The sequence below is a fragment of the Gorilla gorilla genome, chromosome 15 (assembly GCF_029281585.2).
Source record: "Gorilla gorilla gorilla isolate KB3781 chromosome 15, NHGRI_mGorGor1-v2.1_pri, whole genome shotgun sequence".
In the NCBI taxonomy this organism is placed as follows: Eukaryota; Metazoa; Chordata; class Mammalia; order Primates; family Hominidae; genus Gorilla; species Gorilla gorilla.
In genome coordinates this window covers 124,498,825-124,520,744 of record NC_073239.2, presented here as the reverse complement: position 1 = coordinate 124,520,744, position 21,920 = coordinate 124,498,825, and the positions used below count along the sequence as shown (strand labels likewise).

The window sequence follows — 21,920 nt, the reverse complement described above, 5'->3', positions numbered from 1 at the left end:
ACAAACCTAACCCTGGGCCTGGCCCTGACCCTAAAATAAACCCAACCATGGGCACTCACCCTAAAACAACCCTAACCCTGGGCCCAGACCCTAAAACAACCCTAACACTGGGACCTGGCCGAAACCCTAAAACACCCCTAAACCTGGGCTCTGGCCCTGACCCTAAAACAACCCTAATGCTGGGCCCTGGCCCTGACCTAAAACAACCCTGACCCTGAGCCGTGGCCCTGACCCTAAAACAACCCTAACTTTGGGCCCTGACACTAAAACAAACCTAACCCTGGGCCCAGGTCCTGACCCTAAAACAACCCTAAAACAACCCTAACCCTGGGCCCTGGCCCTGACCCTAAAACAACCCTAACACTGGGCCCTGGCCCTGACCCTAAACCAACAGTAACCCTGGGCCGTGGCCCTGACCCTAAAACAACCGTAACCCTGGGCCCTGTCCCTGACCCTAAAACAACCCTAACCCTGGGCCCTGTCCTTGACCCTATAATAAGCCTAATCCTGGGCCCTGGCCCTCACCCTAAAACAAGCCTACCAGTGGGCCCAGGACCTGACCCTAAAACAAGCCTAAACCTGGGCCCTGGCCCTGACCCTAAAACAACCCTAACCCTGGGCCCTGGCCCTGACCCTAAAACAACCCTATCCCTGGGCCCTGGCCATGACCTAAAACAACCCTAAAACTGTGCCCTGGCCCTGACCCTAAAACAACCCTAACCCTGGGCACTGGCACAAAAACAACCCTAAACCTGGGCCCAGGACCTGACCCTAAAACAACCATAACCTTGGGACCTGGCCCTAACCTAAAACAACCCTAACCCTGGGCCCTGGCCCTGACCCTAAAACAAGCCTAAACCTGGGCCCTGGCCCTGACCCTAAAACCTCCCTAAACCTGGGCCCTGTCCCTGACCCTAAAACAACCCTATCCCTGGGCCCTGGCCCTGAACCTAAAACAACCCTAACCCTGGGCCGTGGCCCTGACCCTAAAACAAGCCTAAGCCTGGGCCCTGGCCCTGACCCTAAAACAACCCTAACCTTGGGCCCTGGCCCTGACCCTAAAACAACCCAAACCCTGGGCCCTGACACTGACCCTAAAACAACCCTTACCCTGGGCACTGGCCCTAACACTAAAACAAACCTAACCCTGGGCCCTGGCCCTGACCCTAAAACAAACCCAACCATGGGCACTCACCCTAAAACAACCCTAACCCTGGGCCCAGACCCTAAAACAACCCTAACACTGGGACCTGGCCGAAACCCTAAAACACCCCTAAACCTGGGCTCTGGCCGTGACCCTAAAACAAGCCTAACCTCGGCCCTGGCCCTGACCCTAAAACAAACCTAACCCTGGGCCCTGGCCCTGACCCTAAAACAACCATAACTCTGGGCCCTGGCCCTCACCCTAAAAGAACACTAATCCTGGGACCTGGCCATGACCCTAAAACAACCCTAACCCTGGGCCCTGGCCCCGACCCTTAAACAACCCTAAACCTGGGCCCTCACCCTGAGCCTAAAACCCTAACCCTGGACCCTGGACCAGTGCCTAAAAACCTAACCCTGGGCCCTGACCATAAAACAACCCTAACTTTGGGCCCTGGCCCTGACCCTAAAACAACCCTATCCCTAGGCCGTGGCCCTGACCCTAAAACAAAGCTAACCCTGGGCCCTGGCCCTGACCGTAAAACAAACATTACCCCGGACCCTGACCCTAAAACAACCCTAACCCTGGGCCCTGACCCTGAAACAACCCTAACCCAGGGCCCTGACCCTGAAACAACCCTAACCCTGGGCCCTGACCCTGAAAAAACCCTAACCCTTGGCCCTGACCCTGAAACAACCCTAACCATGGGCCCTGACCCTGAGCCTAAAACCCTAACCATGGGCCCTGGCCCTGAGCCTAAAACCCTAACCCTGGGCCCTGGCCCTTACCCTAAAACCCTAACCCTGGGCCTTGGCCCTGATCCTAAAACCCTAACCGTGGGTCCTGACCCTAAAACAACCCTGCCCTGGGCCTTGACCCTAAAACAACCCCAACCCTGGGCCCTGACCCTAAAACAACCCTAACACTGGGCCCTTACCCTAAAACAACCCTAACCCTGGGCCCTGACCCTAAAACAACACTAACCCTGGGCCCTGACCCTAAAACAACCCTAACCCTGGGCCCTGGCCCTGAGCCTAAAACAAGCCTAACCCTCGAACCTGGCCCTGAACCTAAAACAACCCTAACGCTGGGCCTTGGCCCTGACCCTAAAACAACCCTAACCCTGGGCCCTGACCCTGACCCTAATACAACCCTAACCCTGGGCCCTGGCCCTGACCCTAAAACAAGCCTAACCCTGGGCCCTGGCCCTTACCCTAAAACAAGCCTAACCCTGGGCCCTGGCCCTGACCCTAAAACAACCCTAACCCTGGGCCCTGGCCCTGACCCTAAAACAACCCTAATCCTGGGCCTTGGCCCTGACCTAAAACAACCCTAAACCTGGGCCCTGACCCAGACCCTAAAATAACCCAACCCTGGGCCCTAGCAGTAAAACAAGCCTAACCCTGGGCCCAGGTCCTGACCCTATAACAACTCTAACCGTGGGCCCTGGCCCTGACCCTAAAACAACCCTAAACCTGGGCCCTGGCCCTGACCCTAAAACAACCCTAACCCTGGGCCCTGGCCCTGACCCGAAAACAAGCCTAACCCTGGGCCCTGGCCCTGACCCTAAAACAACCCGAAACCTGGGCCCTGGCCCTGACCCTAAAACAACCCTAACCCTAGGCCCTGGACCTGAACCTAAAACAACCCTAACCCTGGGCCCTGGAGCTGACCCTAAAACAACCCTAACCCTGGGCCCTGGCACTAAAACAAGCCTAACCCTGGGCCCAGGTCCTGACCCTATAACAACCCTAACCCAGCACCCTGGCCCTGACCCTAAAACCCTAACCCTGGGCCCTGACACTGATCCTAAAACCCTAACCCTGGGCCCTGACCCTGAGCCTAAAACCCTAACCCTGGGCCCTGGCCCTGACCCTAAAACCCTAACCCTGGGCCCTGGTCCTGAGCCTAAAACCCTAACCCTGGGCCCTGGCCCTGAGCCTAAAACCCTAACCCTGGGCCCTGGCCCTGACCCTAAAACCCTAACCGTGGGACCTGGCCCTGAGCGTAAAACCCTAACCCTGGGCCCTGGCCCTGAGCCTAAAACCCTAACCCTGGGCCCTGGCCCTGAGCCTAAAACCCTACCCCTGGGTCCTGGCCCTGAGCCTAAAACCCTACCCCTGGGTCCTGGCCCTGACTCTAAAACCCTAACCCTGGGCCCTGGTCCTGAGCCTAAAACAATAACCCTGGGCCCTGGCCCTGAGCCTATAACCCTAACCCTGGGCCCTGGCCATGACCCTAAAACCCTAACCGTGGGACCTGGCCCTGAGCCTAAAACCCTAACCCTGGGCCCTGGCCCTGAGCCTAAAACCCTAACCCTGGGCCCTGGCCCTGAGCCTAAAACCCTAACCCTGGGCCCTGGCCCTGACTCTAAAACCCTAACCCTGGGCCCTGGCCCTGAGCATAAAACCCTACCCCTGGGCCCTGGCCTTGAGCCTAAAACCCTAACCCTGGGCCCTAACCCTAAAACAACCATAACCCTGGGCCCTGACCCTAAAACAACCCTAACCCTGCGCCCTGAAACTAAAACAACCCTAACCCTGGGCCCTGACCCAAAAACATCCCTAACCCTGGGCCCTAACCATAAAAGAACCCTAAACCTGGGCCCTGGCCCTGACCCTAAAACAACCCTAATCCTGGGACCTGGCCATGACCCTAAAACAACCCTAACCCTGGGCCCTGGCCCCGACCCTAAAACAACCCTAAACCTGGGCCCTGGCCCTGAGCCTAAAACCCTAACCCTGGACCCTGGACCAGTGCCTAAATACCTAACCCTGGGCCCTGACCCTAAAACAACCCTAACACTGGGCCCTTACCCTAAAACAACCCTAACCCTGGGCCCTGACCCTAAAACAACACTAACCCTGGGCCCTGACCCTAAAACCCTAACCCTGGGCCCTGACCCTTAAACAACCCTAACCCTGGGCCCTGACCCTAAAACAACCCTAACCCTGGGCCCTGACCCTAAAACAACCCTAACTCTGGGCCCTGACATTAAAACAACCCTAACCCTGGGCCCTGGCCCAAATTGTAATGAGGTCTGTTGGGCAAAATTCCATATAAGCATAGTATAAATTAATAAAGCAAATCGTGATAAATTAGTACGATTGACTTTCTGGAGTTTCTGACAATAAAAGTAAGGAAAATGCAGAACACAAAGACAGAGAGTAAAAAGAGAAATTAGGAAAGCATTCTACATGTTTAATAGGAAGACACTGGCCGTGTTCGTGCAGCGGCAGTATGTCGTGACATGACATACCTTGGAGAGAAGTTAACAGATGAGGAAGTTGATAAAAATCATCAGAGAAGCAAAATACTGGTAGCGACACTCAAGGAAACCACGAAATTTCCATAACTTATGTCAGCAAAGTGGGAATATTGTACAGTGTGTGTTGAAGTTCCTATACAACATTGTTTATCTGCCATTTCTTTGTTTGTAAGGAATGTATATACTAAAAGTTCTTCTTGCTGTCAAAAGAATATGTGTGAATAAGTCATTTTAATTTATTCTTCTGTTTTTCTTTTATCTTCCTGCCATCATCCCACAGCCTTACTTTAGAAATTTTTTCTTTAGAAAATTGAACAAGTGCTCCTTGTGGTGGCACATACCTCGAGGATGGGAGGCAGGGGTGGAAGGGTCACTTGAGGCCATTAGTTTGACAGCAGCCTGGCCAACAAAGTGAGACCCCATGTCTGCAAAACAATTTAAAAATTAGCCAAGTATCGTCATGTATACCTACAGTCCCAGCTACCTCAACTTACGGAGAAAGTTCAGGGCCTGGAGAGAAGGCTGGGAGGCAGGAGCTGGGTCTGAAGAGGCCATTGTAACGATGGAGCTGTGCCTGTGGAGGCTGTTGTGAGGCAGTAGGCTCATCTGCGGAGACTGCCGTGAGGTAGGGTATGGGCCTAAATAGGCCATTGTGAGTCATGAGCTTGGTCTGTAGAGGCTGACTGGAGAGAGTTCTGGGCCTGGCGAGGCTGCCGGGAGGTAGGAGCTGGGCCAAAAGATTTAAGCACATTTACGTTGATTAGGCACTTCATTTCCATTATTACACTGGAATATATAATAAAATAATTATAGAACTCACCATAATGTAGAATCAGTGGGCGTGTTAAGCTTGTTTTCCTGAAACTGGATGGTCCCACCTGAGCGTGATGGGAGAAAGTGACAGATCAATAGGTATTAGATTCTCATAAGCACAGCGCAACCTAGATCCCTCACATGCACGGTTCACAACAGGGTGCGTTCTCCTATGAGAATCTAATGCTGCTGCTCATCTGAGAAGGTGGAGCTCAGGCGGGAATGTGAGCAAAGGGGAGTGGCTGTAAATACAGACGAAGCTTCCCTCACTCCCTCACTCGACACCACTCACCTGCTGTGTGGCTCCTTACGGCTCCATGGCTCAGGGGTTGGGGACCCCTGCTCAAGTGCATCCAAAGCGACCCTTCCCACACCAGTCTTCATAGTAGTCAAGGGCAGCAACCACTTAGCTCCCAAGGCATGTGCCTCAGCTGGCATTTCATCACAATCAACAGTAAGTGGTAGCTTGAGTCACTGTGAGGTCACTTCCTGGAAATCACCCTAACCCTGGGCCCTGACCCTAAAACCCTAACCCTGGGTCCTGACCCTAAAACCCTAACCCTGGGCCCTGACCCTAAAACCCTAACCCTGGGCCCTGACCCTAAAAACCTAACCCTGGGCCCAGGCCCTGACCCAAAAACCCTAACCCTGGGCCCTGGCCCTGACCCTAAAACCCTAACCCTGGGCCCTGGCCCTGACCCTAAAACCCTAACCCTGGGCCCAAGCCCTGACCCTAAAACCCTAACCCTGGGCACTGGCCATAACCCTAAAACCCTAACCCAGCGCCCTGGCCCTGACCCTAAAACCCTAACCCTGGGCCCTGACACTGATCATAAAACCCTAACCCTGGGCCCTGACCCTGAGCCTAAAACCCTAACCATGGGCCCTGGCCCTGACCCTAAAACCCTAACCCTGGGCCCTGGTCCTGAGCCTAAAACCCTAACCCTGGGCCCTGGCCCTGAGCCTAAAACCCTAACCCTGGGCCCTGGCCCTGACCCTAAAACCCTAACCGTGGGACCTGGCCCTGAGCCTAAAACCCTAACCCTGGGCCCTGGCCCTGAGCCTAAAACCTTAACCCTGGGCCCCGGCCCTGAGCCTAAAACCCTAACCCTGGGCCCTGGTCCTGAGCCTAAAACCCTAACCCTGGGCCCTAACCATAAAACAACCATAACCCTGGGCCCTGACCCTAAAACAACCCTAACCCTGCGCCCTGAAACTAAAACAACCCTAACCCTGGGAACTGACCCAAAAACAACCCTAAAACTGGGCCCTGACCCTAAAAGAACCCTAAACCTGGGCCCTGGCCCTGACCCTAAAACAACCCTAATCCTGGGACCTGGCCATGACCCTAAAACAACCCTAACCCTGGGCCCTGTCCCCGACCCTAAAACAACCCTAAACCTGGGCCCTGGCCCTGAGCCTAAAACCCTAACCCTGGACCCTGCACCAGTGACTAAAAACCTAACCCTGGGCCCTGAACCTAAAACAACCCTAACTTTGGGCCCTGGCCCTGACCCTAAAACAACCCTAACCCTAGGCCGTGGGCCTGACCCTAAAACAAAGCTAACCCTGGGCCCTGGCCCTGACCCTAAAACAACCATAACCCCGGGCCCTGACCCTAAAACAACCCTAACCCTGGGCCCTGACCCTTAAACAACCCTAACCCTGGGCCCTGACCCTAAAACAACCCTAACCCTGGGCCCTGACCCTAAAACAACCCTAACCCTGGGCCGTGGCCGTGACCCTAAAACAAAGCTAACCCTGGGCCCTGGCCCTGACTCCTAAAACAACCCTAACCCTGGGCCCTGACCCTAAAACAACCCTAACCCTGCGCCCTGACCCTAAAACAACCCTAACTCTGGGCCGTGTCCCTGACCCTAAAACAAGCCTAACCCTGGGCCCTGGCCCTGACACTAAAACAAGCCTAACCCTGGGCCCTGGCCCTGACCCTAAAACAACCCTAACCCTGGGCCTTGGCCCTGACCCTAAAACAACCCTAACCCTAGGCCGTGGCCCTGACCCTAAAACAAGCCTAACCCTGGGCCCTGGCCCTGACCCTAAAACAAGCCTAACCCTGGGCCCTGGCCCTGACCCTAAAACAAACCTAACCCTGGGCCCTGGCCCTGACCCTAAAACAAACCCAACCCTGGGCCCTCACCCCAAAACAACCCTAAACTTGGTCCCTGACCCTAAAACAACCCTAACCCTGGGCCCTGACCCTAAAACAACCCTAAACCTGGGCCCTGACCCTAAAACAACCCTAACCCTGGGCCCTGATCCTAAAACAACCCTAACCCTGGGCCCCGATCCGAAAAAAACACTAACCCTGGGCCTCGACCCAAAAACAAACATAACCCTGGGCCCCGACCCTAAAACAACCCTAACCCTGGACCCTGGCCCAGACCCCAAAACAACCCTAACACTGGGCCCTGGCCCTGACCCTAAAACAACCCTAACCCTGGGCCCTGGCCCTGAACCGAAAACAACCCTAACCCTGTGCCCGGTCCCTGACCCTAAAACAACCCCAACCCTGGGCCCCGGCCCTGACCCTAAAACAACCCTAACCCTGGGCCCCGGCCCTGACCCTAAAACAACCCTAACCCTGAGCCCCGGCCCTGACCCTAAAACAACCCTAAACCTGGGCCCCGGCCCTGACCCTAAAACAAGCCTAACCCTGGGCCCTGGCCCTGACCCTGACCCTGAAACAACCCTAACCCTGGGCCCTGGCCCAAATTGTAATGAGGTCTGATGGGCAAAATTCCATATAAGCATAGTATAAGTTAATAAAGCAAATCGTGATAAATTAGTACGATTGACTTTCTGGAGTTTCTGACAATAAAAGTAAGGAAAATGCAGAACACAAAGACAGAGAGTAAAAGGAGAAATTAGGAAAGCATTCTACATGTTTAATAGGAAGACACTGGCCGTGTTCGTGCAGCGGCAGTATGTCGTGACATGACATACCTTGGAGAGAAGTTAACAGATGAGGAAGTTGATAAAAATCGTCAGAGGAGCAAAATACTGTTAGCGACACTCAAGGAAACCACGAAATTTCCATAACTTATGTCAGCAAAGTGGAAATATTGTACAGTGTGTGTTGAAGTTCCAATACAACATTGTTTATCTGCCGTTTGTTTGTTTGTAAGGAATGTATATACTAACAGTTTTTCTTGCTGTCAAAAGAATATGTGTGAATAAGTCATTTTAACTTATTCTTCTGTTTTTCTTTTATCTTCCTGCCATCATCCCACAGCCTTACTTTAGAAATTTTTTCTTTAGAAAATTGAACAAGGGCCCCTTGTGGTGGCACATACCTCGAGGATGGGAGGCAGGGGTGGAAGGGTCACTTGAGGCCATTAGTTTGACACCAGCCTGGCCAACAAAGTGAGACCCCATGTCTGCAAAACAATTTAAAAATTAGCCAAGTATCATCATGTATACCTACAGTCCCAGCTACCTCAACTTACGGAGAAAGTTCAGGGCCTGGAGAGAAGGCTGGGCGGCAGGAGCTGGGTCTAAAGAGGCCATTGTAACGATGGAGCTGTGCCTGTGGAGGCTGTTGTGAGGCAGTAGGCTCATCTGCGGAGACTGCCGTGAGGTAGGGTATGGGCCTAAATAGGCCATTGTGAGTCATGAGCTTGGTCTGTAGAGGCTGACTGGAGAGAGTTCTGGGCCTGGCGAGGCTGCCGGGAGGTAGGAGCTGGGCCAAAAGATTTAAGCACATTTACGTTGATTAGGCACTTCATTTCCATTATTACACTGGAATATATAATAAAATAATTATAGAACTCACCATAATGTAGAATCAGTGGGCGTGTTAAGCTTGTTTTCCTGAAACTGGATGGTCCCACCTGAGTGTGATGGGAGAAAGTGACAGATCAATAGGTATTAGATTCTCATAAGCACAGCGCAACCTAGATCCCTCACATGCACGGTTCACAACAGGGTGCGTTCTCCTATGAGAATCTAATGCTGCTGCTCATCTGAGAAGGTGGAGCTCAGGCGGGAATGTGAGCAAAGGGGAGTGGCTGTAAATACAGATGAAGCTTCCCTCACTCCCTCACTCGACACCACTCACCTGCTGTGTGGCTCCTTACGGCTCCATGGCTCAGGGGTTGGGGACCCCTGCTCAAGTGCATCCAAAGCGACCCTTCCCACACCAGTCTTCATAGTAGTCAAGGGCAGCAACCACTTAGCTCCCAAGGCATGTGCCTCAGCTGGCATTTCATCACAATCAACAGTAAGTGGTAGCTTGAGTCACTGTGAGGTCACTTCCTGGAAATCACCCTAACCCTGGGCCCCGGGCCCTGACCCTAAAACCCTAACCCTGGGCCCCGGGACCTGACCCTAAAACCCTAACCCTGGGCCCCGGTCCCTGACCCTGAAGCCCTAACCCTGGGCCCCGGGCCCGGACCCTGAAGCCCTAACCCAGGGCCCCGGGCCCTGACCCTGAAGCCCTAACCCTGGGCCCCGGGACCGGACCCTGAAGCCCTAACCCTGGGCCCCGGGCCCTGACCCTGAAGCCCTAACCCTGGGCCCCGGGCCCTGACCCTGAAGCCCTAACCCTGGGCCCCGGGCCCTGACCCTGAAGCCCAAACCCTGGGCCCCGGGCCCTGACCCTGAAGCCCAAACCCTGGGCCCCGGCCCTGATCCTGAAGCCCTAACCCTGGGCCCCGGGCCCTGGCCTTGAAGCCCTAACCCTGGGCCCCGGGCCCTGGCCTTGAAGCCCTAACCCTGGGCCCCAGGCACTGACCCTAAAACCCTAACCCTGGGCCCTGGGCCCTGACCCTAAAACCCTAACCCTGGGCCCTGACCCTAAAACCCTAACCCTGGGCCCTGACCCTAAAACCCTAACCCTGGGCCCTGACCCTAAAACTCTAACCCTTCGCCCTTACCCTAAAACCCTAACCCTTCGCCCTTACCCTAAAACCCTAACCCTAACCCTAGTGAGCCTAGACCACACATTGCACTCCAGCCTGGGTGACAGAGCATGACTCTGTCTCAAAAAAAAAAAAAAGAAAAAAGACAGAGAAAAGAAAGCCAACAAGACACCATTAGGCAACCCATTGTCAGGTTATGGGAGTTTGAAAAGGAAAGTAGAGAAAGGAGAAGAAAGCTTATTTAAAGAATGGCTGAAGACTGCCTAAATCATGGGAAAGATTTAGACATCTAAATCCATGAAGCTTAAAGATTCCTGAAGAGTTTCAAACCAAATAGATACTCACCAAGTCACAATATAATCAAATAGTCAAAAGTTAAAGAAACTTTGCAGGTCAGGACAGAATCGAATAATACATTCAAAGTGCTGAAAGAAAAAAAGTGCCAGCAACTAATACTATGTCTGACAAAGCTGTCCTTCAGAAAGAAAAAAGAAATAACGTGCTTCCTCGACAAACAAAGCTGAGGGCATTCAGGACCACTAGGTCTACCTTAAAAAAATGCTTAACGGAGTTTTTCAAGTAAAAATGAATGAAGTTGGGAGCAGTGGCTCATGCCCGTAATCCCATTTTGGGAGGCTGAGGTGGGTGGATCACCTGAGGTCGGGAGGTCAAGACCAGCCTGGCCAACATGGCAAAACCCCACCCCCAGTAAAAATACAAAAAATTAGCCAGGTATGAAGGCCACTGAGATCGTGCCACTGCACTCCAGCCTGGGTGACAAGAGTCAAACTACATTTCAAAAACAAAAAAACAAACAAAAAAAACAAAACTTGAGGCCTGGTCTTCTGCTCCTCTCCAACCCCCACTTCTCTGGGCCCAAGCCACCTGGGCTGAGGAGGGGGTGAGGTGTGAGCCCCTGCCAGGAACTCCCTGCCCGGACCAAGTACTCGGCCCCCAGGCCTGCATTCAGTGAGGCCTCCCGTGGCGTCAGCATGTTCGTGTGGAGGAATGTGGAAGGTCACTCTGTGGCCATGTTCCCCTGGTACTCCATCCCCTTCCTGACCCCTCCCTGCAGCCACACGAGGCCCAGCAACCTGCCAGTTACTCAGTGGCCTCCAACCAGAGAAAACAACCTGCCAAGTTGGCAGCTGTTGCTCATGAGCATCCACCAGGTGGCACAGGGAGTGTTGACCCTGGGCGGCCCCCTGGAGCCACCTGCCCTGAAAGCCCAGGGCCCGCAACCCTACACACTTTGGGGGTGGTGGAACCTGTTAAAAGCTCACCTCCCACCATGGAGGAGGAGCCCTGGGCCCCTCAGGGGAGTCCCTGCTGGACAGTGAGACAGAGAATGACCATGATGATGCTTTCCTCTCCATCATGTCTCCTGACACCCAGTTGCCTCTACCACTCAGATGATGTCAGGCCCAGTCCCTCAGTGCCCTGCGCAAGGAACAGGACTCATCTTCTGAGAAGGATGGACGCAGCCCCAACAAATGGGACAAGGACCACATCGGTGGCCCATGAGTGGCGGTCATGATCTTCAGCAAGCGGCACCAGGCCCTGGCAGGGCGCACCAGGGTCACTCCAACCAGGATATCCGGACTGTCAGCCAGATGCTGACTCTGGCCCAAAGACTTCTACTCAGTATGGAGCTCCAGGCCACTTTGCAGCCCCTGGTGAGGGAGGTGTACATACCATGAATTGTGGGACCTTCAGAGCTTTTCACTTTTCGGAAAATAGCTCCTGTTGGGGCTACAAGATGGAGTGTGAAGAGGGCCTTGGGCCACAGGGAGGTGCCTGTGGACTAGGGGGAGTTCATGCACCCCTTCTTTCCCCAGAGGGGCTGGACTCAGGTGAGTATGGGGGTGGGGGCTCCTGCACTTCGACACAGGCAGCGGGAGGGTTTTCTCCCCATTCCCTCTGCACTCCCAACTTGAGCTATACTTTTTAAGAAAGTGATTCACCCTGCCTTTGCCCCCTTCCCCAGAACAGAACACGTTGATCATGGGCGATATTTTTCATTGTGCCAAACAGTTGCCATGACCGTCATTAAACCTGTTTAACACCAAATAATAAGGAAAATAAAATAAAAAATTCGAGCTTGGTGCAGAAACTCACCCCAAATAAATCACCTACCAAAATATTTACATAATGGTGGAAATATTCCAAAATTCAATATTTTGGGATTTATACACAAAAGATAAACAAATTAGAGGCCAAGAGGCTGCCAGAAGGGAAAAACGGGGCCTGGGAAGGCCATTGTGAGGAATGAGCTGGGCCTAAAGAGGCCACTGGCAGGCGGGAGCTGGGCCTGCCGAAGCGGCCGAGAGGCAGGAGCTTTGGACTCGGGAGGCCGCAATGAGGCGAGAGCTAGCTGGGCATGGAGAGTCCGCTGTGAGTCCGCTGTGAGTCCGGGCCCGTGCAGGCCTTCGAGAGGCAGGAGGCCGGGCCTGCAAAGGCCCACTGGAGGTCAAGTTCTGGGCCTGAAGAGGCCACCAAAAGTCAAAAGCGGGGCCTGGGAAGGCCGCCAAGAGCCATGAGCTGGTCTGGGCTGAAAGAGGCCACTGGGAGGCAGGAGGAGCTGGGCCTGGAGAGGCTGACTCGAGGAAGTTTTGCACCTGGAGAGGCCGCCGAGAGGACGGAGCTGGGCCCGGGGAGGCCGACTTGCTGCTCTTCCGGGCCCAATTCCAGGCCGACTTGACGACAACTTGGGCCTGCTGGGAGCTGGGCAGGAGCTGAGTCCAAAGACGTTGTTGGGAGGCCAGAGTCAGGCCTGGAGACGCAGCTGGGAGGAAGAGCTGGGCCCGGAGAGGATGCCGGGAGGCTGCAAGTGGGTCTGGAGAGGCCGATTTGAGGAGGCCCGGCCTCCGCCTCCCGCATGGCGGCCTCTGCAGGCACAGCTGTTTCTCCTGGCTGCATCTCCCGCCTCCCAGCAAACAAGCTTTTTTGGCTCAGCTCCCGCCTGCGTTTGTAGACCCCGAAGTTTCTGCAACCAAGCTCTTCAGACCCACATCCCACCTCCCAGTACCTGAACAGTCCCAGCTCCGGCTGGAGAACAGAGTCTGTAGGCCCCGCTGTTGCCTCCCAGGGGAGTCTCCAAGCCCAGCTCTCACCCCACCACGACCTCCCAGGCCCAAGTCGCTGCCTGCCTCACAGCAGCCCGCGTGCGACCCTGCTCCTCCCTCACGGTGGCCTGTTGAGGCAGGGGCTCACGCTGACCTCTCTCAGCGTGGGAGGGGCCGGTGTGAGGCAAGGGCTCACGCCGACCTCTCTCAGCGTGGGAGGGGCCGGTGTGAGGCAAGGGCTCACGCCGACCTCTCTCAGCATGGGAGGGGCCGGTGTGAGGCAAGGGCTCACGCCGACCTCTCTCAGCATGGGAGGGGCCGGGGTGAGGCAAGGGGCTCATGCTGACCTCTCTCAGCGTGGGAGGGGCCGGTGTGAGGCAAGGGCTCATGCTGACCTCTCTCAGCGTGGGAGGGGCTGGTGTGAGACAAGGGCTCAGGCTGACCTCTGTCAGAGTGAGAGGGGCCCGTGTGAGGCAAGGGGCTCATGCCGACCTCTCTCAGCGTGGGAGGGGCCGGTGTGAGACAAGGGCTCAGGCCGACCTCTGTCAGAGTGAGAGGGGCCCGTGTGAGGCAAGGGGCTCACGCTGACCTCTCTCAGCGTGAGAGGGGCCGGTGTGAGGCAAGGGCTCACGCCGACCTCTCTCAGCGTGGGAGGGGCCGGTGTGAGGCAAGGGGCTCACGCCGACCTCTCTCAGCATGGGAGGGGCCGGTGTGAGGCAAGGGCTCACGCCGACCTCTCTCAGCGTGGGAGGGGCCGGTGTGAGGCAAGGGGCTCACGCCGACCTCTCTCAGCATGGGAGGGGCCGGTGTGAGGCAAGGGCTCACGCCGACCTCTCTCAGCATGGGAGGGGCCGGGGTGAGGCAAGGGGCTCACGCTGACCTCTCTCAGCGTGGGAGGGGCCGGTGTGAGGCAAGGGCTCAGGCTGACCTCTCTCAGCGTGGGAGGGGCCGGTGTGAGGCAAGGGGCTCATGCCGACCTCTCTCAGCGTGGGAGGGGCCGGTGTGAGGCAAGGGGCTCATGTTGACCTCTCTCAGCGTGGGAGGGGCCGGTGTGAGGCAAGGGGCTCATGTTGACCTCTCTCAGCGTGGGAGGGGCCGGTGTGAGGCAAGGGGCTCATGTTGACCTCTCTCAGCGTGGGAGGGGCCGGTGTGAGGCAAGGGCTCACGCCGACCTCTCTCAGCGTGGGAGGGGCCGGTGTGAGGCAAGGGGCTCACGTTGACCTCTCTCAGCGTGGGAGGGGCCGGTGTGAGGCAAGGGCTCACGCCGACCTCTCTCAGCGTGGGAGGGGCCGGTGTGAGGCAAGGGGCTCACGCCAACCTCTCTCAGCGTGGGAGGGGCCGGTGTGAGGCAAGGGGCTGACGCTGACCTCTCTCAGCGTGGGAGGGGCCGGTGTGAGGCAAGGGCTCACGCCGACCTCTCTCAGCGTGGGAGGGGCCGGTGTGAGGCAAGGGGCTGACGCTGACCTCTCTCACCGTGGGAGGGGCCGGTGTGAGTCAAGGGCTCACGCCGACCTCTCTCAGCATGGGAGGGGCCGGTGTGAGGCAAGGGCTCACGCTGACCTCTCTCAGCGTGGGAGGAGCCAGTGTGAGTCAAGGGGCTCACGCTGACCTCTCTCAGGATGGGAGGGGCCGGTGTGAGGCAAGGGCTCACGCTGACCTCTCTCAGCGTGGGAGGAGCCAGTGTGTGGCAGGGGCTCATGCCTCTGGGCAGGGTACCAGAGGCATGGGCATCAACAGGCCACCGTGAGGGAGGAGCTGGGCCGCATGCGGGCTGCTGGGAGGCAGGCAGGGACTTGGCCCCAGGTGGCCGCCGTGGGGGCAAGAGCTGGGCCTGGAGAGGCCCCTGGGAGGCAAGAGCGGGACCTGCAGAGGCCGTTCTCCAACCATTGCTGGGCCCGTACAGGCCACCGGGCGGCAGGAATGAGGCCCAAAGAACTTGGCTGGAGAAAGTTCGGGACCTACAAAGGCGGTTGGGAGCTGGGCAGGAGTTGAGCCAAAAGAGCTTGCTTACTTGCTGGGAGGCATGGCTGGGAGATGCCGACTTCAGGACAACTTGGGCCTGCAGAGGTCACCGGGAGGCCCAAGCTTGGCGTGGAGGAGCCCACCGACCGGAGACCATTTGGGGCCTGCAGGTGCCATTGGAGGGCAGGAGCTCATCGTGGAGGGGGCACCGTGAGGCCTGACCTGGGCCTGGGGAGCTTGGCTTGAGGAAGCTGTGGGCCGACCAAGGACGCCAGGAGATGGGTAGGCACTGAGTCCAAAGAGGTTGTTGAGAGGCAGGAGTCAGGCCTGGAGACGCAGCCAGGAAGAGGAGCTTGGCCCGGAGAGGACGCCTGGAGGGTGCAAGTGAGTCTGGAGAGGCCGACTTGAGGAGGTTCTCAGCCCGGAGAGGCCGCCGGAAGGGAAAAACTGGGACTGGAAAGGCTGTTGTGAGGAATGAGCCCCATGGGCCTGAAGAGGCCACTGGCAGGCGGGAGCTGGGTGTGTAGAAGCTGCTGAAAGGTTGGGAGCTTGGCTTGGGGAGTCCACAGTGAGGCAGATGCTGGGCCTGAAGAATCTGCTTAAAAAGATTTAAGCACATTTACATTTATTAGGCACTTTATTTCCATTATTACATATATATAAATATATATACGTATTATATATCCAATATATAATAAAATGATTATACAACTCACCATAATGTAGAATCAGTGGGCGTGTTAAGCTTGTTTTCCTGAAACTGGATGGTCCCACCTGAGCGTGATGGGAGAAAGTGACAGATCAATAGGTATTAGATACTCATAAGCACAGCGCAACCTAGATCCCTCACATGCATGGTTCACAACAGGGTGCGTTCTCCTATGACAATCTAATGCTGCTGCTCATCTGAGAAGGTGGAGCTCAAGCGGGAATGTGAGCAAAGGGGAGTGGCTGTAAATACAGACGAAGCTTCCCTCACTCCCTCACTCGACACCACTCACCTCCTGCTGTGTGGCTCCCTACGGCTCCATGGCTCAGGGGTTGGGGACCCCTGCTCAAGTGCATCCAAAGCGACCCTTCCCACACCAGTCTTCATAGTGGTCAAGGGCAGCAACCACTTAGCTCCCAAGGCATGTGCCTCAGCTGGCATTTCGTCACAATCAACAGTAAGTGGTAGCTTGAGTCACTGTGAGGTCACTTCCTGGAAATCACCAGCATCCCATTTCCCACTGGCAAAGAGCTCAGCACTGCCCCCTGGGAAACCAAACCTATGCCCAAATCCCATCTGTGTGGGTTTATCTCCTGGGACCCTTCCTAACGTATTAGTCAGAGTCCAATCAGGAAGCATAAACCACTCAAAAGTTTAAAGTGGTAAAATTTAATACGGAGAATTATTCATTATAACAGGTGAACAGCATAATGAGAGATTGGCTAGCACAAAGTAAAGAGAACTCTAGAGAATACAGGACTAGCCCAGGCCAGGCATGGTGGCTCATGCCTGAAATTCCAGCAATTTGAGAAGCTAATGCAGGAGGATTGCTTAAGGCCAGGAGCTAGAGACCGGTCTGGACAACACAGTGAGAACCTGTCTCTATCCAAAAGAAGAAAAAAGTTAGCTGGGAGTGGTGGTGCACACTTGTAGTCCCAGCTACTCGGAATGCTGAAGTTTGAGCCTGGGAGGTCAAGGCTGCAGCGAGGCATGATTATGCCACTACAGTCTAGCCTGGTGACAGAGCAAGACCCTGTCTCAAAGAACAAAACAACAACAACCATTTACAGACAGAAAAGAGGTAGAGCTAATAAGCTAAGGAAAGATGTTGAAATGTGACAAGTAAAGTAATATGAGGTCTTTTATCTATTTAAAATAATCAAACAAAAAATGACTTACTAAATTATAATACCCTGTGCTGGCAAAGGTGCAGTGAAATGGGCACTTTCTTATACTATGAGGGGTGTTTAAATTGTGTATAAGCCTTCCTGGGTAAAGCTTGTCAATTTTTTAAAATAATGGAGACAGGGTCTCACCATACTGCCATACTGCCTCCTCCAACTCTTGGCCTCAAGCAATCCTCCTCTCTTAGCCTCCCAAAGTGCTAAGATTATAGCTGGGAGGCACCCAAAACCCTGTCAATTTACATCAAGGGTAATGAGAATGTCCATTCACCATGACTCACAGTAATCTTACTTCTGGGGAGACAATTCAATCTAAACAAAAGGTCATCTGTACACACACAGTAAAAATCTGGGAGTAACTGAAGACAGAGTTGGTAAGTGAAATAAGAAACAGTTCTAAGAAATTAAACTATGGTATCAATAGGCACCTGGTATAAAAGGTCAGTTGATGTTAGCTGCTACTTTTTTGTTGTTTTGAGACAGGGTCTCACTCTGTCACCCAGGCTGGAGTGCAGAGGCCTGATCATGACTCACTGCAGTCTCAGCCTCCCTGGGCTTGAGTGATCCTCCCACCTCAGCCTCCCAAGTAGCTGGGACTACAGGAACGTGCCACCACACTAGGCTAATTCATGTATTTTTCTGTAGGGATGGTGACTCCCCCTTTGTTTCCAAGGCCTATCGCAAACTCTTGGCCTCAAGCCATCCTCCTGCCTCAGCCTCCCAAAGTGTTGCGATTACCAGTGTGAGCCACCACACCTGGCCAGCTGCTACTTTTAGCAGTATTATTATTATTCTTCCACTCCATTAAAAATTATTATTTTCAAGGCTATGCAACAGTATGTATCCTACAGCGTAATTGTAAAAACATATACAGTTGCCGTCCCTCAGTATACAGAATTAGTTACAGCCGCCCATCTCTGCATATACCAAAATCCATGCTTACTCACGTTTCGCTGTCACCCCTCTGGAATCCACGTGTACGAAAATACCAAATATTAGTTGGGCGTAGTGGCAAGCACCTGTAGTCTCAGCCACGTGGGAGGTTGAGATGGGAGGATCGCTTCAGCCTGGAAGGTTGAGGCTGCAGTCAGCTGCGATAGCACTACTACCCTCCAGCCTCGGACAACAGAGGGAGACCCTGTCTCAGAAAAAAAAAAAAAACAAAATAAAACAGGTTAGAAATTGTAATGAGGTCTGTTGGGCAAAATTCCATATAAGCAAAGTATAAATTAATAAAGCAAATCATGATAAATTAGTACGATTGACTTTCTGGAGTTTCTGACAATAAAAGTAAGGAAAATGCAGAACACAAAGACAGAGAGTAAAAAGAGAAATTAGGAAAGCATTCTACATGTTTAATAGGAAGACACTGGCCGTGTTCGTGCAGCGGCAGCATGTCGTGACATGACATACTTTGGAGAGAAGTTAACAGATGAGGAAGTTGATAAAAATCATCAGAGAAGCAAAATACTGGTAGCGACACTCAAGGAAACCACGAAATTTCCATAACTTATGTCAGCAAAGTGGGAATATTGTACAGTGTGTGTTGAAGTTCCTATACAACATTGTTTATCTGCCATTTGTTTGTTTGTAAGGAATGTATATACTAACAGTTCTTCTTGCTGTCAAAAGAATATGTGTGAATAAGTCATTTTAACTTATTCTTCTGTTTTTCTTTTATCTTCCTGCCATCATCCCACAGCCTTACTTTAGAAATTTTTTCTTTAGAAAATTGAACAAGTGCTCCTAGTTGTGGCACATACCTCGAGGATGGGAGGCAGGGGTGGAAGGGTCACTTGAGGCCATTAGTTTGACAGCAGCCTGGCCAACAAAGTGAGACCCCATGTCTGCAAAACAATTTAAAAATTAGCCAAGTATCGTCATGTATACCTACAGTCCCAGCTACCTCAACTTACGGAGAAAGTTCAGGGCCTGGAGAGAAGGCTGGGAGGCAGGAGCTGGGTCTAAAGAGGCCATTGTAACGATGGAGCTGTGCCTGTGGAGGCTGTTGTGAGGCAGTAGGCTCATCTGCGGAGACTGCCGTGAGGTAGGGTATGGGCCTAAATAGGCCATTGTGAGTCATGAGCTTGGTCTGTAGAGGCTGACTGGAGAGAGTTCTGGGCCTGGCAAGGCTGCCGGGAGGTAGGAGCTGGGCCAAAAGATTTAAGCACATTTACGTTGATTAGGCACTTCATTTCCATTATTACACTGGAATATATAATAAAATAATTATAGAACTCACCATAATGTAGAATCAGTGGGCATGTTAAGCTTGTTTTCCTGAAACTGGATGGTCCCACCTGAGCGTGATGGGAGAAAGTGACAGATCAATAGGTATTAGATTCTCATAAGAACAGCGCAACCTAGATCCCTCACATGCACGGTTCACAACAGGGTGCGTTCTCCTATGAGAATCTAATGCTGCTGCTCATCTGAGAAGGTGGAGCTCAAGCGGGAATGTGAGCAAAGGGGAGAGGCAGGAAATACAGACGAAGCTTCCCTCACTCCCTCACTCGACACCACTCACCTGCTGTGTGGCTCCTTACGGCTCCATGGCTCAGGGGTTGGGGACCCCAGCTCAAGTGCATTAAAGCGACCCTTCCCACACCAGTCTTCACAGTAGTCAAGGGCAGCAACCACTTAGCTCCCAAGGCATGTGCCTCAGCTGGCATTTCGTCACAATCAACAGTAAGTGGTAGCTTGAGTCATTGTGAGGTCACTTCCTGGAAATCACCCTAAACCTGGGCCCTGACACTAAAACCCTAACCCTGGGCCCTGACCCTAAAACCCTAACCCTGGGCCCTGACACTAATACCCTAACACTAGGCCCTGGTCCTGAGCCTAAAACCCCAAACCTGGGTCCCGGCCCTGACCTTAAACAACCCTAAACCTGGGCCCCGGCCCTGACCCTAAAGCAACCCTAACACTGGGCCCCGGACCTGACCCTAAAACAACCCTAACACTGGGCCCCGGCCGTCACCCTAAAACAACCCTAACCCTGGCCCCGGACCTGAACCTGAAACAAGCCTAAACCTGGGCCCTGCCCCTGACCCTAAAACAACCCTAACCCTGGGCCCTGGCACTAAAACAAGCCTAACCCTGGGCCCTGGCCATGACACTAAAACAACCATAAACCTGGGCCCTGGCACTGACCCTAAAACAAGCCTAAACCTGGGCCCTGGCCGTGACCCTAAAACAAGCCTAACCCTGGGCCCTGGACCTGACCATAAAGCAACCCTAATCTTGGGCACTGACCCTAAAACAACTGTAACCCTGGGCACTGACCCTAAAATAACCATAACCCTGGGCCCTGGCCCTGAACCTAAAACAACCCTAACCCTGGGCCCTGGCCCTGACACTGAAACAACCCTTACCCTGAACCCTGGCACTGAACCTAAAACAACCCTAACCCTGGGACCTGGCCCTGACCCTAAAACAAGCCTAACCCTGGGCCCTGGCCCTCACCCTAAAACAACCATAACCCTGGGCCCTGGACATGACCCTAAAACAACCCTAACCCTGAGCCCTGGCCCTGACCGTAAAACAACCCTAACACTGGGCCCTGGCCCTGACCCTAAAACAACCCTAAACCTGGGCCCTGACCCTGACCCTAAAACAACCCTATCCCTGGGCCCTGGCCCTGACCCTAAAACAACCCTAACCCTGGGCCCTGGACCTGACCCTAGAACAACCCTATCCCTGGGCCCTGGCCCTGACCCTAAAACAAGCCTAATCCTGGGCCCTGGCACTGACCCTAAAACACCCCTAAACCTGGGCCCTGGCCCTGACACTAAAACAACCCTAATGCTGGGCCCTGGCCCTGACCTAAAACAACCCTGACCCTGGGCCCTGGCCCTGACCCTAAAACAACCTTAACCTTGGGCCCTGGCACTAAAACAAGCCTAAACCTGGGCCCATGTCCTGACCCTAAAACAACCCTAACCCTGGGCCCTGGCCCTGACCCTAAAACAACCCTAACCCTGGGCCATGGCCCTGACCCTAAAACAACACTAACCCTGGGCACTGGCCCTGACCCTAAAACAACCCTAACCCTGGGCCCTGGCTCTGACCCTAAAACAAGCCTAACCCTGGGCCCTGGCCCTGACCCTAAAACAACCCTAAACCTGGGCCCTGTCCTTGACCCTAAAACAAGCCTAATCCTGGGCCCTGGCCCTGACCCTAAAACAAGCCAAACCGTGGGCCCAAGACCTGACCCTAAAACAAGCCTAACCCTGGGCCCTGGCCCTGACCCTAAAACAACCCTAACCCTGGGCCCTGGCCCTGACCCAAAAACAACCCTATCCCTGGGCCCTGGCCATGACCTAAAACAACCCTAACCCTGGACCCTGGCCCTGACCCTGAAACAACCCTAACCCTGGGCCCTGGCACAAAAACAACCCTAACCCTAGGCCCAGGACCTGACCCTAAAACAACCCTAACCCTGGGCCCTGGTCCTGACCCTAAAACAACCCTAACCGTGGGCCCTGTCCCTGACCCTAAAACAAGACTAACCCAGGGCCCTGGCCCTGACCTAAAACAACCGTAACCCTAGGCCCTGGCCCTGACCCTAAAATAAACCCAACCATGAGCACTCACCCTAAAAAAACCCTAACCCTGGGCCCTGACCCTAAAACAACCTTAAACCTGGGCACTGACCCTAAAATAACCATAACCCTGGGCCCTGGCCCTGACCCTAAAACAACCCTAACCCTGGGACCTGGCCCTGAAACTGAAACAACCCTTAACCAGGACCCTGGCCCTGACCCTAAAACAACCCTAACCCTGGGCCCTGACCCTGACCCTAAAATAACCCTAATCCTGGGCCCGGGACCTGACCCTAAAACAACCCAAACCGTGGGCCCTGGACATGACCCTAAAACAACCCTAATCCTGGG

General features: G+C 54.2%; 1 long non-coding RNA gene across 3 annotated transcripts in view; it reads right to left on the bottom strand.

Annotated features, from left to right (window-relative positions):
* LOC134757165 (uncharacterized) overlaps positions 1–21,920 on the bottom strand; it is a 76,709-nt gene that overhangs the window by 41,765 nt on the left and 13,024 nt on the right. For 2 of the 3 annotated variants that reach the window (XR_010130851.1, XR_010130850.1), the window contains 2 exons: positions 19,268–19,325; positions 8,693–8,925 (listed from right to left, as the gene is read on the bottom strand). This is a non-coding gene — a long non-coding RNA (uncharacterized lncRNA). Of the gene's footprint in view, positions 1–8,692; positions 8,926–14,967; positions 15,728–15,848; positions 15,907–17,972; positions 18,164–18,941; positions 19,175–19,267; positions 19,326–21,920 lie in introns of those variants that run through there. The other variant, XR_010130853.1, reaches the window with a different exon arrangement.